Source organism: Hyla sarda, chromosome 5 (assembly GCF_029499605.1).
Source record: "Hyla sarda isolate aHylSar1 chromosome 5, aHylSar1.hap1, whole genome shotgun sequence".
NCBI classification, from domain to species: domain Eukaryota; kingdom Metazoa; phylum Chordata; class Amphibia; order Anura; family Hylidae; genus Hyla; species Hyla sarda.
The window spans coordinates 60,939,059-60,950,488 of NC_079193.1; the positions used below are offsets into that span (position 1 = coordinate 60,939,059).

Sequence of the window (11,430 nt, forward strand, 5' to 3'; positions counted from 1 at the left end):
AGACTGGGATACTTATTTTCTGTCTTACGGCCCCGGGTTATGGCCCGTCGTTGCTGACATTACTGCTCAATTTATAAGACCATCTGATAGCAAAAATTAATGTCAGGGGATACAAGTCAAGCACCTTTATGATTGAGCGCTATTGAGCCCCTTGGAGCCATGATCCAGAATCAAGGGAATACAGACTGGGGCTGGGGAACACAAAGTGACTCTCTTTGCAGATGACCTTCTTTTAGCTCTCTCCTATCCCCTAACCTTGTTTCCCAACCTATATAGCTTGCTGCAGCAATTTACAGGATAGACCCCCGATCCTCTGTCTGACTCTATCACAATCATTAGAGCTGTAGGACAGTCTTAAAACCCTCTTTCCCCTGCAATCAGTGCATATTCCTGCTGCTCCGATCTTTCGTGATCCAAAGTTCCATCCTGGCGCCCTCTGCGTTCTCCTGGTAGTCCAACAAGGGCTTTCTTTGCATAGGTGACTTTATTGACAGGTTGGGTGTTAAGTCCCTCGATCATTTTCATTCATTCTATTGTCTGCTGGATTCGGAGTGTGTAGATTTTAACAAATTTCTCACTTTTTGGCTAGCCTTAAAAAAACCTGGTGCTGATGTGACTTGCTGCTCCTGTTACGGGTCGCTTTGTAGTAACTCCTCTGAGAGCAGAGGCTTTATTTCTACTGTCTATGGCATTCTTTTCAGACCCAGTCAAGCTCCCAAATATGGCGGCCTGGGAATAGGACTTTGCCTTATTTTTTTATGTTAATGAACCTCCGGAAGAGCCTGGAACAGGCTTTGCTGAATGCCCTGATCCCTGATATTTTGAAGGGGGAGCGAAAACCTATTTACTTCATCTTCCTGTCAAAATTGCAATATCTATGAACCGGAAGACTCATTCCATTCCTCTCCATCTTGTTAGATCCAAATTAAATATGGCCAATGACAAGTTGGATGGAATATCTCCTCTTAGGCCCTACCGCTCTTCTGACCCTATACTGACTCCTCATGAGTGTAGGATCTTGACCCCCAGAAGAATCCTTATTGCCTCCACCAAGCTGAGATATTTGCTAACCTTCTCTGATGGCTTTAGATGGTCCATTCTCTGGACCTAGAGGAGTCCTTTTCTGGTTTATATGATGGTTGCTCAGGGACTTTGACTACCTCTATTCTTGTTCTTGAACTTTGATTGTTATATGTTCTACAAACTACTATGCTTGTTGTGCATTTTGATGTTTATAACTTTATTAAACTTTAATAAAACTCTTTGAAAAGTTGAAAAGTGTATAGCCAGATATGAGGAACAATATAACAGCTTTTCCACAGCTTTCATCATAGGTCAATAGCAGACACAGGCTATTTAGTGCAGTGGCGTACTAAGGGGTGGGGGGGGGCGCTCACAAGTAGTGTTGAGCGGCATAGGCCATATTCGAATTCGCGAATATTCGCGAATATATGGACGAATATTCGTCATGTATTCGCGAATATTCGCACATTCTCGTTTTATTTTCGCATATGCGAATATCCGCGTATGCGAAAATTAACATATGTGAAAATTAGCAAATGCAAAATTAACATACGCGAATATTCGCATATGCGAAAATTAGCATATGCTAATTTTCACATATGCGAATTTTCGCACGCCAGTCTCACACAGTAGTATTACAGCCTTCTTTACACCACACAAGCTGGAAGCAGAGAGGGGTGATCACTGTGATGTGTACTGTGAAGAAAAAAAAACAAAAAAAAAAACGAATATTCGTAATTACGAATATATAGCGCTATATTCGCGAAATTCGCGAATTCGCGAATATGCGATATTTGCGAATAATATTCGAATTGCGAATATTCGCGAGCAACACTACTCACAAGGGGGGTGCCAGGGGCAGACTGACCCGCCGCCGCCACCACTACTGAGGATCCGGGACACTGGTCCCAGATCCCCAGCGGACAGCGGTGCCTTCTCCTGCATGCGCGATACACGCACATACAGGAGAAGGCGTCCCCTCTGTGTGAGCCGCATCTGCAGCTACATAGAGGCGATGTGACTTCTGCCCCCACGCAGCACGCAGTACAGGCGCCAGTGATGTCACTCATCGGCGCCTGTACTCTGGACGGGAGAAGACGCGGGCCCTGCAGCTGAGGAGATCGCTGCGTGGGATATCAGGTGAGCATCATTTTTTTGTTTTTTTTCTCAACTCTGCCTATACCTATGGGGAAGGGGGGGGGTTACTCAACATATACCTATGGGGAAGAGGGGGGGGGGGTTACTCTACATATACCAAGGGGTGCGGATTACTCTACATATACCTATGGGGAAGGGGAGGGGTTACTCTACATATACCTATGGGGAAGAGGGGGGGGGGTTACTCTACATATACCTATGGGGGAGGGGGGGTTACTCTACATATACCTAAGGGGAGGGGGTTACTCTACATATACCTATAGGGGGAGGGGGGGTTAATCTCTACATATACCTATGGGGAAGGGGAGGGGGGGTTACTCTACATATACCTATGGGGAAGGGAGGGGGGGGTTACTCTACATATACCTATGGGGAAGGGGAGGGGGGTTACTCTACATATACCTATGGGGAAGGGGAGGGGGGGTTACTCTACATATACCTATGGGGAAGGGGAGGGGGGGGGGTTACTCTACATATATCTATAGGGGAGGGGGGGTTACTCTACATATACCTATGGGGGAGGGGGGGGTTACTCTACATATACCTATTGGGAAGGGGAGGGGGGGTTACTCAACATATACCTATGGGGAAGAGGGGGGGGGTTACTCTACATATACCAAGGGGGGCGGATTACTCTACATATACCTATGGGGAAGGGGAGGGGTTACTCTACATATACCTATGGGGAAGAGGGGGTGGGGGGTTACTCTACATATACCTATGGGGGAGGGGGGGTTACTCTACATATACCTAAGGGGAGGGGGTTACTCTACATATACCTATAGGGGGAGGGGGGGTTAATCTCTACATATACCTATGGGGAAGGGGAGGGGGGATTACTCTACATATACCTATGGGGAAGGGAGGGGGGGGGGTTACTCTACATATACCTATGGGGAAGGGGAGGGGGGTTACTCTACATATACCTATGGGGAAGGGGAGGGGGGGTTACTCTACATATACCTATGGGGAAGGGGAGGGGGGGGTTACTCTACATATATCTATAGGGGAGGGGGGGTTACTCTACATATACCTATGGGGGAGGGGGGGTTACTCTACATATACCTATGGGGAAGGGGAGGGGGGGTTACTCTACATATACCTATGGGGAAGGGGAGGGGGGGATTACTCTACATATACCTATGGGGAAGGGGAGGGGGGATACTCTACATATACCTATGGGGAAGGGGAGGGGGGGTACTCTACATATACCTATGGGGAAGGGGAGGGGGGGTTACTCTACATATACCTATGGGGAAGGGAGGGGGGGTTACTCTACATATGCCTATAGGGAAGGGGAGGGGGGTTACTCTACATATACCTATGGGGAAGGGGAGGGGGGTTTACTCTACATATACCTATGGGGAAGGGGAGGGGGGGTTACTCTACATATACCTATGGGGAAGGGGAGGGGGGGGGTTACTCTACATATACCTATGGGGAAGGGGAGGGGGGGGTTCTCTACATATACCTATAGGGGAGGGGGGGGTTTACTCTACATATACCTATGGGGAAGGGGAGGGGGGATTACTCTACATATACCTATGGGGAAGGGAGGGGGGGGGGTTACTCTACATATACCTATGGGGAAGGGGAGGGGGGTTACTCTACATATACCTATGGGGAAGGGGAGGGGGGGTTACTCTACATATACCTATGGGGAAGGGGAGGGGGGGGTTACTCTACATATATCTATAGGGGAGGGGGGGTTACTCTACATATACCTATGGGGGAGGGGGGGTTACTCTACATATACCTATGGGGAAGGGGAGGGGGGGTTACTCTACATATACCTATGGGGAAGGGGAGGGGGGGATTACTCTACATATACCTATGGGGAAGGGGAGGGGGGATACTCTACATATACCTATGGGGAAGGGGAGGGGGGGTACTCTACATATACCTATGGGGAAGGGGAGGGGGGGTTACTCTACATATACCTATGGGGAAGGGAGGGGGGGTTACTCTACATATGCCTATAGGGAAGGGGAGGGGGGTTACTCTACATATACCTATGGGGAAGGGGAGGGGGGTTTACTCTACATATACCTATGGGGAAGGGGAGGGGGGGTTACTCTACATATACCTATGGGGAAGGGGAGGGGGGGGGGTTACTCTACATATACCTATGGGGAAGGGGAGGGGGGGGTTCTCTACATATACCTATAGGGGAGGGGGGGGTTACTCTACATATACCTATGGGGGAGGGGGGGTTACTCTACATATACCTATGGGGAAGGGGAGGGGGGGTTACTCTACATATACCTATGGGGAAGAGGGGGGTAACTCTGCCTATACCAATTGGGAAGGGGGGGGGGGGAATCTGCCTATACCTATGGGAAAAAGGGGTTTAACTCTGCCTATACCTATGGGAAACGGGGGGGGGGGGGGGGGGTTATGCCTAACTACTTACCTACATACCCAGCTACCTAACTATGTACTTACCTGGCCTTCATACATGGCTGCCTAACTACCTAGCTAGCCCTCTACCTACCTAACATGTCACCTACCTACATGTCTGGCTTCCTGATCTACCTACCTAGTTACCTATTTACCTGGCTACCTACCTACCTGCACTTTTACTGTGCAGGACACCAAGGAGGGCATTATTACAGTTTGTGGGCCTATAGATGGGAAGATTGTGTAGAGGAGGGGAGAGCACTGGAAAAATGCAGAGTCTGACATGTTTTTCCTGCAGATCTTAAGAGATCCACATGGTGGTCTTATCTGGACGGAGAAGAAAAGGAAAGAGGACACCGCTGATCAGAAAAGACGTAATTGTGAGTCCCAAAATGTAACTGTAATCACTTATATGGTATACAGATCCTGTGTACAGCTGATATCTACCGCCATATGGTCCTGTATATAATCACTTATACAGATCCTTTATAGTATAGTGGTCTGTGTATAGTGGTTTTATTCTGTACAGTATGGCGGTATTATCCAGTTATTGTGTGGTGGTATATATTTACTCCTTGTATACTAGTATTATTGGTCATGGAAATTTACCTATGTAAAATTTTAGTTTATTGTGTGTGGGATTTAGGTGGAATAGGGGCGTGGCAGAAGATTGACGAGCTGCAGAGCCTAGCAGGGGCCCTTGCTTTTTTTTGGTCCGTGGGCCCTGAGTGTTGTCGGTCCGCTCCTGGGAGGGGGTGTAATTAAGGGGGGGGGAGGAGGGGGTAAATAAAGGGGGGGAGGGAGGGGGTGTAATTAAGGGGGGGTGCGGGTGTGGGGGGTGCCAAACAAAGGGTCCGCCCCGGGTGCCAAATGCTCTAGGTACGCCCCTGATTTAGTGATGTGTACATGTCAGATCTTCCAGGGGTTGCTGCCTCCTTAAGTTTGTTTCTTTTTAAGTTAAAGCAGATTAGAGAATCATAACCTGTACATTAATTTGATAATTGTAAGACATTCTGACTAATTTTGTACTATGCATTATACCTTTAGGAATTTTTACTGCCTTTATTTTGGTGGTGCGCTCCTTCCATCTGTCCATAGTTAAATTCTACCTTGCTAGGGAACATAGACTAACTTATTTGATAAAATTATCTGCAAAAGAAACTTAAATAACCCTAAACCATTACATTCTGTTATCAGTTCACTTCTACTTGTAAAGGGAACAATTCTGAGTAATGATTACCCAATAAAGAATGACTAAATCATAATGAATGACCTGAGTAAGATATTATCCAATTGGCTTATAAGGATTAACTGAGATGAAAATGAAATATTATACCAGTTATAGTGTGAAGGCCATTTCTAAACATTTCACTACCACCAGCTACACTTAGTACATTTTTAATTGCTTGTAAACAGCTTATTTGACATCAAGTGGAAATGAAATGGTCACGGAGGTCCAATTGTATGCAAAATTGTAGGCACCCCTAACAATTTCTATGGTTTTTCATTTATAAATAATTGATTGTTTGGAAAATCTATTTACTTTTGAGGTATCAAATATCTGAAAGACACAGTAATATTTTAGTAGTGAAATGAGGTTTATTGGATGAACACAAAATGTGCAATCTGCATTAAAACAAAAGCAGACAGGTGCATTAATTTGGGCCCCAACAGAAATATCACATCAATGTTTATTGGAGCCTCCTTTAGCAGAAATAACGTCCCCTAGATGTTTCCTTTAGCCTGTAACGAGGGTCTGGATTCAGGATGAAGGGATTTTGAACCATTCCATTTTCAGTACAGTTAGGTTTGATTGTTAGTGAGTTCTTTTGTGAAAATATCCAGCCTCGGTGTAATTTCAACTTTGTGACTGATTCCTCTACATTATTCTTAAATTGGCACTGTCAGATTCAAAAACTTTTTATATGTTGTACATCTTGGCAAAACATTAAAGAAGTAGTCTCATAGAACATAGCTTATCCCCTATCTGTTTTAGATTGCAATGGGGATCCAAGCGCTGGGCCCCTGAACGATCTCCTGTACGGGCCCTCTGCTCTCCCTTGGAGTGGCACGTCACGCCCCCCACCCGAAGTGGAGGCCACCATGCCCCCTCCATACATCTCTATGGTAGAGCTGTCTTCGGGCTGTCTTCGGCTCTCCCATAGAGATACATGGAAGGGGCATGGGGGGGGGGGATCATGATGCACTGCTCCAGTGGAGAGCTGAGGGCCCGAACAAGAGATTGCAGGGGGTCCCAGCACTTGCCCCCCCCTCCTGCGATCAATCTTCGGGTAGGGATTAAGTTTTCTTTTTCATGAGATGTTTCCTTTAACCTTTCTAATACACACTGCTCAAAAAAATAAAGGGAACACTAAGATAACACATCCTAGATCTGAATGATTGAACTAATTGTATGAAATACTTTCATCTTTACATAGTTGAATGTGCTGACAACAAAATCACACAAGAATTATCAATGGAAATCAAATTTATCAACCCATGGAGATCTGGATATGGAGTCACAATCAAAATCAAAATGGAAAACCACACTACAGGCTGATCCAACTTTGATGTAATGTCCTTAAAACAAGTCAAACTGAGGCTCAGTAGTGTGTGTGGCCTCCACATGCCTGTATGACCTCCCTACAATGCCTGGGCATGCTCCTGATGAGGTGGCGGATGGTCTCCTTAGCTATGTCCTCCCAGACCTGGACTTAGGCATCCACCAACTCCTGGACAGTCTGTGGTGAAACGTGGCGTTGGTGGATGGAGCAAGACATGATGTCCCAGATGTGCTCAATCGGGTTCAGGTCTGTGGAACCGGCGGGCCAGTCCATAGCATCAATGACTTCCTCTTGCAGGAACTGCTGTCACACTCCAGCCACATGAGGTCTAGCATTGTCTTGCATTAGGAGGAACTCAGAGCCAACCGCACCAGCATATGGTCTCACAAGGGGTCTGAGGATCTCATCTCGGTACCTAATGGCAATCAGGCTACCTCTGGCAAGCACATGGAGGGCTGTGCGGTCCCCCAAAGAAATGCCACCCCACACTATTACTGATCCACCGCCAAACCGGTCATGCTGGAGGATGTTGCAGGCAGCAGAATGTTCTCCACGGCATCTCCAGACTCTGTCATATCTGTCACATGTGCTCAGTGTGAACCTGCTTTCATCTGAGAAGAGCACAGATGAATCTTGGTGTTCTCTGGCAAATGGCAAACGTTCTGCACGGTGTTGGGCTGTAAGCACAACCCCCACTTATGGACGTCGGGCCCTCATACCACCCTCATGGAGTCTGTTTCTGACTGTTTGAGTGGACACATGCACATTTGTGCCCTGTGTGCATGATGACGTGAGCCATGCCAGGGAGCGGAGTCTAAGGTGCCACTGGTTTTCACCAGAGCCTGCCACTTGTGCGGATGGTCTTGCTGCAGCAGGCTGCACCCAGGTCGCTACCCCTGGCACGACTCATCCACACAGGCTGCTGGGATGTGGTGTGGCACAAAAGGAAACTTGCAAAATCAGGTCAAGGTAGCAGTAGGTCAAGGCAAGCAGCACAGGTGCAGCGTCAGGTAACGGAACAAGGATCAGGAACACGGATATCATGAACACAATAACACAGTATGCTTTCACTAGGGCACAAGGAAACAAAGATCTGGCAGGGATAAAAGGGAGGAGCAAGGATTTACAACAAGAGCACAGGTGAAAACACTAATTAGGGAAGTACTGGCCCTTTAAATTAAAGAGCTCCGGCGTGTGCGTCCTAGGAGCCCACCAGGGCTGCGAGACCAGGAAGACCAGGAAGGTGAGTGACGGGCTGGGATTCGCATGTCCCACGATGCGTATCCCAGCTCCGCCGGCAGCGGGGACATGTCAAGAGAGCGATCACGGCCAGCGTGTCTGGCCGGAGAGCTGATGTTACATGAGCCAGGAAGCATAGGAACTGAGAAGTGGTCTGTGGTCACCACCTGTGGAACCATTGCTTTATTGGGGGGGTGTTGCTAATTGCCTGTAATTTCCACCTGTTGTCTGTTCCACTTGCACAAAACCATGTGAAATTGATTGTCAATCAGTATTGTTTCCTGCACAGTGTGATTTCACAGAAGTGTCATTGACTTGGACTTACATTGTGTTGTTTAAGTGTTCCCTTTATTTTTTTGAGCAGTGTACTTCATAAGAACATTTTATTTCTTATTTCTTTATTTCAGACAGGAGAGAGCACAGAGGAGTACTATCAGACAGGAGAGAGCACAGAGGAGTACTATCAGACAGGAGACAGCACAGAGGAGTGCTATCAGACAGGAGAGAGCACAGAGGAGTCCTATCAGACAGGTGAAAGCACAGAGGATTACTATCAGACAGGAGAGAGCACAGAGGAGTACTATCAGACAGGGGAGTGCACAGAGGAGTACTATCAGACAGGAGACAGCACAGAGGAGTACTCTCAGACAGGAGACAGCACAGAGGAGTACTATCAGAAAGGAGAGAGCACAGAGGAGTACTCTCAGACAGGAGAGAGCACAGAGGAGTGCGATCAGATAGGAGAGAGCACAGAGGAGTACTCTCAGACAGGTGAAAGCACAGAGGATTACTATCAGACAGGAGAGAGCACAGAGGAGTACTATCAGACAGGGGAGTGCACAGAGGAGTACTATCAGACAGGAGACAGCACAGAGGAGTACTATCAGAAAGGAGAGAGCACAGAGGAGTACTCTCAGACAGGAGAGAGCACAGAGGAGTGCGATCAGATAGGAGAGAGCACAGAGGAGTACTCTCAGACAGGAGAGAGCACAGAGGAGTGCTATCAGACAGGAGAGAGCACAGAGGAGTACTGTCAGACAGGAGAGAGCACAGAGGAGTGCTATCAGACAGGAGAGAGCACAGAGGAGTACTATCAGACAGGAGAAAGCACAGAGGATTACTATCAGACAGGAGAGAGCACAGAGGAGTGCTATCATACAGGAGAGAGCACAGAGGAGTGCTATCACACAGGAGAGATCACAGAGGAGTGCTATCACACAGGAGAGAGCACAGAGGAGTACTCTCAGACAGGAGAGAGCACAGAGGAGTACTGTCAGACAGGAGAGAGCACAGAGGAGTGCTATCAGACAGGAGAGAGCACAGAGGAGTATTATCAGACAGGAGAGAGCACAGAGGAGTACTATCAGGCAGGAGAGAGAGCACAGAGGATTACTATCAGACAGGAGAGAGCACAGAGGAGTACTATCAGACAGGAGTGCTAGCCCACCCTCACTTACTGGACGCTGCCCATGCCTGTGCTTCAGCTTGGACAAAGCCATTATTTTTATAAAAAGGAAATACAAACTTCTTATGAATTACATTAGAAAGGTTAATGTTTTGCCAAGATGCACAACATAGAAAAAGTCTTTGTATCTGACAGTGCCAATTTAAGTGTCTGCTGATATTGAGTGGAATCCATGTGACCCCCAACTTTAACAAGACTCTCAGTGGCCACACAGCCCCACAGCACGATGGAACCTCCACCAAATTTCACTGTGGCTAGCAAGTGTTTGTTTTAGAATGGCCAGCGTCATTGCTCAACTCTCTAAGCAGACGGAGCACAGCTGAGATGCAGGCCATCAATCACACCGAGGGGACCTCACTACAGCCGGAGAAGTGGAACTACTTACGGGGCCATAGGGGAACAGTTTCAAACTTCACCATCCCTGCGGACAGGAATGTCCCCCAGGGATGTTGTGGATGAAGATTTTACCTAATATAATGCATTGCCAAGCATTATATATTGTAAAATCTAATGCTTGGTTCCCTTTAACTCACCTAGACAGTGGAGAGAATAAATGCAATGTTCTTGTAGTAGTAAACAACCTTTAAGGGGTAACCCCCTGGCAGGCAAAACCTTTACTAGAAACCCTCCTAAAAATATATACTTTATTGTGTTATTGCTTAAAAGTTATAACCTTCCAAAAAAGTATATATATTTAGGGGGGTTTCTAGTAAGAGTTTTCCCTGCCAGGGGATTACCCCTTAAAGGTTGTTCTTGTAGTAGGACCCTATATCCCCTCATATCCTGTAGATGGTGGATAACTTTGCAAGTTAGAAATACCCTTTTAATGACCACCAAGCAGTGATTCACATTGACTGTCTACAGGCAGTAGATAGATAGAGAGCCGACACTGTAGTGTACTGTAGTGGTCCTGTAAAGTGCTGAAGGTGGACTGATGCAGGTGGACGGACGGGCGGTGCGGCAAAAGTGTCAGAGGTGCGCTTACATGGAACAAAGAGAATGATACAATTCAACAAGAGGAGGATACAGAAAATGCACTCACCCGGTATTATGCCAAAGAAGAATGTCTTTATTCCAAGGATCACATGGAATACAGGAGAACCCGCGAAACGGGTCCGTCGTTCCACGAGCTCAGCTGAGCTCTTTCTCTCTCCTCTCTTCCCGACCTTGATTCCTGTATTCCATGTGACCCTTGGAATAAAGACATTCTTCTTTGGCATAATACCGGGTGGACACATTGACTGTCTGATTCCTGTCTTGTCATGCCAGTCTGCTTTTTGCTCATAAGGTAACATAAGTTTCTATTTGTGTGCCCAGATTGTTGTTTTCTTCCTTGCTTTGTCAGGAATCTTAAGTTCGGGACAGTCTAAAAGGAAGTTGAAAATATAAGACATCAGCATATTATACCCACAGCCTCAAGATGAAAAATGCAAGATGAACTTTCTTAATTTTTTGTACAGTTTTTAAGAGTAAATGATTTGGTAATTTACAGAGGGTATAAACTGTAAATTAGAAGTCTTCTATAGTCATTTTTTTGCAGCCCAGAAGGAACACAGATGGTGCAATAGGGAAGGAGGCCTG

General features: G+C 46.8%; 1 protein-coding gene across 1 annotated transcript in view; it reads right to left on the reverse strand.

Moving 5' to 3' along the window:
- INSIG1 (insulin induced gene 1) overlaps positions 1–11,034 on the reverse strand; it is a 43,065-nt gene extending 32,031 nt beyond the window's left edge. Inside the window, exon 1 of the mRNA XM_056519590.1 lies at positions 10,892–11,034. The gene's annotated coding sequence lies outside the window, so the exon portion shown is untranslated. The remainder of the gene's footprint in view (positions 1–10,891) is intronic.
- Positions 11,035–11,430: the final 396 nt, after the last annotated feature.